At 43.7% G+C, this 6,748-nt stretch overlaps 1 long non-coding RNA gene across 1 annotated transcript; it reads left to right on the forward strand.

The window, feature by feature from the left end:
- Positions 1-6: 6 nt before the first annotated feature.
- Positions 7-2,452, forward strand: LOC108447561. Its single transcript, XR_001863201.1, has 2 exons — positions 7-183; positions 1,858-2,452. It is a non-coding gene; the product is annotated as an uncharacterized LOC108447561 (long non-coding RNA).
- Positions 2,453-6,748: the final 4,296 nt, after the last annotated feature.

The following is a 6,748-nucleotide window of genomic DNA, read 5'->3' on the forward strand; positions in this document are numbered from 1 at the left end:
CTGGGGCGCTCCCTCGCTTACCGCCTTTCCCGCCCCACCGCCGCCCCCCAGCTCAGCCTCCTTCGTATCTCCGTCGTGGGTGCCCGGAGCTGGGAGTGCGACCCGCACACCGCAGTTAGACCCGCACAAAACTTCAGTCAGCCGTTTCTCTCCCCAGGAGGGGTTGAAATGTAACGTGGAAGGGTAATTTAAAAAACAAGCATGTATTTCTGCTCTTATTGCTGGTGTTACGATTTTTAAGTGCTTGATCTTCACTCTTCTCGGGTTTGCTGCAAGTTGCATATGGCTTGGTGTTGCTCGTTTTCCATCCCTCTGCCTCCCCCTGACCAGTGTTGTGTGGATCCCTGTGTTCTTACTTTGTCTTTAGAGCTTTCGGCAAAATCCCAATGCCTGCTCCAAGAAGCAGACATTTTGGGAAGATTCTTCATAAGAAAGGACGATTTATGATAATTAGTATCATTTTGTTAAGGACAGGAACCACCAAAATTGAATACCTCCACCCCCTCAACCCTGGGAAAGCAATCCACCTTTCACATCCTCATTTTACACAGAAAGATGCATGAGCTGAATGGATGCAGACTGAAATCTATCACTGCTTAAGTTTTCTGTGTCAGACACAACCTGATAGTACAGGGAGCACATACAAAATTGTGCAATACTGACATCTAAGTATGTCATAATCCTCTCTCTCTTCCTCAGCAGTATCATTACACCAGGTTAATTACATTAGTCACCTCCTGGTTCTATACATGTAGCTGCTCATTAATGCAACAATCATGAAGAAAAGAAATCATCTAATTCTTGATGCTACCGATTTTGTTTCTCTCTGATCAGATTCATTGTTCACTGAAAAATGAGACCAGAAGATCTGCTTTAGGTTCACTGCTGTTCTATGCGGGGGAGCAGCACTGGGGGAAGAGGGTGCTGGGAAGTTGAACCAGTTGGAGGGCTTCAGCCATGCTGCAATTTCATAACTCCAGTTATCTCTTCTCCCTACTCACTCTCTGGGTGCAGACTGGGACTGCCCTTCCAGGACAATCTGTCCCAGGACTGATGGACATGAAGGGCTCTATAGCAAGCAGCCAGGGGGCCACTGGCTTCCCTACAGACCCTTGATCATTTCCCCCATTTGGAGGGCACAATCCAGGCTGCCCTCATAGCTGAGACTGAGGCAGAGGCATTTACCAGCAAGCACTCTTGGTGTCCCACATCAGCCATACGCAAAGCACCATCAGCAGGCAGAAAAGGCCCCGGGGAAGGCAGAAAGAGGAAGAGGTGATAGGAGACAGTGCAGGTTGAGACCACTGAAATATTTTTTGTGGACAAACACAGTACCTAGTTCATCTGGGGGATTTCCAGCCTTGCCCTCTGCCTTAGGAGCTGGGGGGAGGGGGGCTCTTTCTGTACCCTTGGAGCTGCTGAACAGCTGGTGATGAACATGGGGGCAGGTGCATATTGTACTCTGCATTTTTAGTACTCTGAGTATAGCCTGCTGCAAGAATGTGGAGGATGGTAGCTTGTGGACAGGCTCTCTGGACTGTTGTCCTTGGTGCAAAGGAATTTGAGAGGCAGAGAGATGTGGAGAACACCCCTAAGATGGTGGAAGATTATGGCTTTACAGGGATGGTCTGTGTTGAGGAGGAAGTTCCCTGAGGCTCTTCGTTGGGAAAGCTAGAGAAGATCACCCGAGGGCCTCTCCTCCCCTTGCATTTTGCCTGAAAGAAGGAAGGGGCCTTGAAGAGGGAAGGCATAAGGGAAGAATAAGTAATTCTTGGGATTCTGAGCATTTTCTTTTTGTATTTGTGGTTGTTCCTTTCCAACCCAACCCTAATACTCAAATCTTCTCATTCTTCAAAGGAAGACAGAAAGTCTGGGCCAGGGGCCTGAAAGATTCTGAAGAAGAAAAAAACTTCATTTGGCTATTCTTGCACTTAAATCCATCAGGCACAAACATCTCATGTGTGGACAAGAAAACCACTCTGGAAATCTGCAGACCTCATACTTCCAAGAAAAGTTGGCTCCTCAGTTACTCTGTACTCTCAAATAGTGTACTACAGCAACAAGAGAAGGGCATGTTCTCCCCAAAGAAACTGCCAGCATAAGAAGGCCAGGTTTGCAGGGTGGCAAAAGGAGTGAGACTTATGAGAACTCAGCACATCTCAGGATCAGAACTAAACACGCCTTCCTGCCTCACACTTCCCAATTGCCAGAAATAATTCTCCTCCTGCTACCCTACTTATATACTCTTAGACCATCCACAAGAATCCCTCTACAGATCCAAATGCCACAGGAGAAGAATGGAACAAAGGCAATGCAAATGCCAGACTGTCCTGTGTGACTGCTTGTGCTGTGGTTAGATGCTGTGCTGAGATTTCATCTTTCCTACAAAGAATCATTAAAAATGGTAATACAAAACAAGAATACAGAATAAAAACACTGTGGCAGATTTTTACAACAGTCGCATCTTCTGAATAACGCAACACAGAATGACATCTATAGAAAAGTAAGGAGAGAGAAATTAATAGTCTGGAGGAAATAGAGAGATTTTAAATTACATTTTAAATTACTTGAAATGAGAAGCTGATGAGACAGGGAGCCACAGGAAGTCTGCTTCCAATGGCAAACCAAGAGTGCTGCTATTTGTGGAGAGAAGGGGCAGTGCTGTAGGAATGAAAGGGGCATGAGAAAGATGCAGGAAGCGAGATGAAGGGCACAAAGTCGGAAGCAACTCCATGGGATGGTAATGAGACTGAATAGTGTTTGTGGATTGAGTGCTGCAGTGGAGCTCTTTGGCACATAGGATAAAATCAAACAGCAATAGTGTATAAAAATTTGATCTAGGAATCTTCATCCTGGGGAGGCCAGCTCAGAAGGAGCTGCTGTAATGAGATGTAAAAGAGATAGAGTTGATGCAGCCATATTTGCAGGCAGAGCAGAGGTGTTAATAGGGAAATGCACCAGCAGAGGAGATGTTAGGAAAAACAAACTGGGGTTAGGGTGATGATCATAGAACTGGAAGCCAGTGGGGCAGGGAAGAGATATGGTATATAAAAAGAATGAAAATATAAGATATTTCACTGGAGAAGAAAAAAGTCACATATCTGTATTGTTAGAAAAGCAGATGGGGTGATCAGAGCAGTCATCACTGACATCCGAAGCTGAGGGTCCCAAAGCACTTAAGAAACATTATTCACATCATATGTGCATGCTGTTGGTTTTCTTAGACCAGTTCAATAAACTAGCAAGCCATGGAAAGAAGATTTGTGGTTTTGGCCAGAGAATCTCAGGTGAAGGAGCTAGAGATGGAGATGATAGACACAGGGAGATAAATGGTGATGGAAAAAGCCTCACTGGTCCTCTCTTCTTATCTTCAGGTTCATATAACTGGAAGATCAACAACACAGTTTAAACATCAGACATTCAATACTACAGCAAAGTCATCTCTAGTGTAACATTGTGACCAGAAAGTAAGAAAGAAGGGAGATACAGGATATAGAGGTCTATCAATTAAAATGAGCAGATTTCCATGCAAAATGGGTGGGGGTACTGCCCTGAGAGTGCATTAAAAAATTATTGTGATAGACAGGAGCGGACTCCTGTCTATCACAAGATGGACACCAGTATGGGGTTCCAAGTATGAGGTTCTAATGCTGTCATACAAAAGTCCCTCAGTTTCTCACTTATGTCCTCTTCCAAGCTAAATGTTGTACCAATGGTTCATTTAGCCTCACAACAGTCTTACAAAGTAACATGTTCATTAGTTTGTGGAGGCACTAAGGCACTGAAAAATCCAGAACATAATCACAAAGCACACCAAAATGAAAGAGTTTGCGCTGATTTTAGTGGGATCTGGGTGCTGTTACGAATGAATTGGGTGCTCACGGGTACCCAAGATAACTGTTTCAGATTGAGTCTTGAAGCTTGAAGCACTCCTGTGCTTTCCATGTGAGACTCCTTTTTCTCACACAACCTTTTCTTCCATTGAATGATACATTTGAAGATGGTTGGGAAACAAAAAGTGTCCTCTCATGAGCCCTGGTGGTTGATTTCTGCAAAAGAGGAACGACTTCCTTCTCTATTTGGAAGAGATAGTTGGAGAAGACTGAGACTCCCAGGATGAATTTTCCGCCATGATGAGTTGCTGGGATGTGAACTGTTTTGCCTCCCTTTCTCTTTCCATGCTATGCTAAGGTTTGTATGTACAGCAGCCTCCTAATCAATAGAAATAGAAAAAAAATCAATACCTGCAACCCATTAGCTCTAACAGAGGGTAGGCTGCTAACAAGTCATTCTAGCTGGAATTCTAGTATTTGGTAAAGCGCCCTCAGTGAGGATATATGCATATGTGTATATATATATACACACAAACTTACCGAATCCGACTAGCAGAGAAAATAAGTTGTGAGAACATTCCCCCTCCCACCAGCACGTCTATCCCTATGTATTTACATAAGTATGCTAAACTAAAGTCACTCTTCCCCACTCAGATGCTGTGCCTCATACTTATCCTCTCCAGAACACACATTTTTCTATTTTTCTACACTTAATCTATAATCCCAGGCTACCTTCATGTTGGACTATCTTGCATATAAATAAAATACATGCCTCTACACTCCTTTACCCCTATGTTAATCATGCACATAGAAATCCAGCTTTAGACCCACTTATTCCCAAGCATACACCCATTGTTTCTCCTCTGCTGTATCCCCAGATCCTTCATGGAAATCCTCTTTTGAGTTCCCATTCATATCCAAAGCCAAGCACAGACATCTAGATACATCCAACCCTGAAAGCATATTCCAGGCAACAAAAAGTTGATGAAAAGTTTTTGGCACAGGTTTTGTAATCAGAATCAGTTCTAGGGTCTAAGGCACAGGGAAAGGTCTCCAGAATGAACCAGAGAGGCAATGGGTCTCACTGCCCATTGTGCCTGGAATATGGGCACCAGTAACTATGTTGCCCCCAGTAAAGCCTTTGTCCTTTTATCTACTGACTGTAACTAGATTAGATTCTCACTCCTGATTTGTCTCTCACGGAAGGGGTGGTCTCTCCAGGTCAACTTCAGAAACTCCAAATTAAAAGCACTCATCATTTCTTGACAAACAGTTTTATGAAACTCCACTGAGGAAATGTACATGGGCTGTGGTTTGGTTCTTAAAGAAAAAAAAAAGCCTGTTTCCACGTAAACATAGCAATCACAGAATTGCAAAGAGTAAGTCAAGAAAGAGAGGCCTTACTTTTTTCTAAAGGCTTTCAGAATCTTCTTGGAAGCATCAGTGCAATGATAAATGCTGAGGTAAAGGTGAGGCCTACAGTGAAGATGGTTTGTGTTGACACTGATCGATATTCTCTGATATCAGTCTTCCTTTCAGTGTAAAGGGCACAGATGGGGACAGACAAGAGGATCTTGTGCAGCCGCATCTATTCAGTGTCATCATTTAAAGCCACAATCCAGCCCTAATATGAGCTTTTGCCATCCAGACCTCTGCAGCCACAGAGGTATCACTGGGGCTTCCTCCACGGACAGACTTGCTCTCCTAGGTCTGGTGGTACTGACACAGGTAACCCTTCTGCAAGACAGCTGTGCAGACTTTCATCTTTAGGATACCCTGAGCTTTTCTTCTGTCAGATAGCTTAGGGTATTGGGGCAGGAATATTGGACATTAAACATCTCTGACACTCAGTGGTATATCAGGGTTAAAAGGATACTTGAAGGAACATCCCAAGAAAAGCAAGAGAAATTGTTAGTGTCTAGGATAAGCTATTTCATCCCTCTGAATTTTCGGAGGGACAAATCAAGGGAAGCACATATCACAGCACCTATTCAGGAGTTCAGTGAGCTGGCATTCTAAGAGAATTCAGAATCACAGTATCCAACTGATGCCAGTAACAGGCTACCAATTTCAATGTGAGAAAGATTTACTTCTGTAGTCCCACATAGTCAGGGAGGCATCCCATGAGGACCTGAGACAGAGCAAGTTTCAGAGCAAGTCAGCTGATATATTGCGACCACAGAGCTCTTGTATTGTATTAATTCCTAGGATTTATTTTCACATTACCACTGTAATGGTTTAGGATCCCCCAAGTGAATTCCTATAGAGGAAGTAGGTTAAACACATCAGATTAAGCCAGTCAGATGTTAGACTGGAGCATTATGGTGATGCACAGAAGAGTATTCCATGGATAGAAATTGTCGAGAGGTGGTATTCTCTGCCTCGGGAATAAAGGCCTCCTTTAAAAAAGTAAGCAAAACACATACATCTATTTAGGCTTCTAACTCCATGTTTAGACACTGAGGAACTGTCCTGATTTTCAGTTGTGCTAAGCAGTCAGCATCTCACATCGAATTTAGAGAGATGCAGGGGCTCCAAACACCTCTAAAAATCTGGATTTCTGTTTTGATGTTTTAATGTCATTTTAACAGAATAGCTTTGATGTCATAAACCAACGAATTTCTTAATAGAAATTAAATCGAAATTCCCAAGGCCAGATGCTGGGCTCATCAGTATCTGACACAGTCGTTCACTGCAGCTACTGACCACTTTTGAAAATTTCTGGGAATGATCAGGAAGCAGGGTTTACTCATATGGTGGCAAATCATGGGAAGTGAGTAGCCTACTGAAGAGCAAAACAATTCCCAGCAGTGCGCTTGGCTCATACAGCTCCACCAGCCTAAGCTCAGGGCCTTGATGATGCCTTTCTGCCACTGTGGGGGTCTCTTTGGCAGCACTTACCCCAGCAGAGGCTC

This window comes from Corvus brachyrhynchos, unplaced genomic scaffold (assembly GCF_000691975.1).
Source record: "Corvus brachyrhynchos isolate BGI_N302 unplaced genomic scaffold, ASM69197v1 scaffold56, whole genome shotgun sequence".
NCBI lineage: Eukaryota > Metazoa > Chordata > Aves > Passeriformes > Corvidae > Corvus > Corvus brachyrhynchos.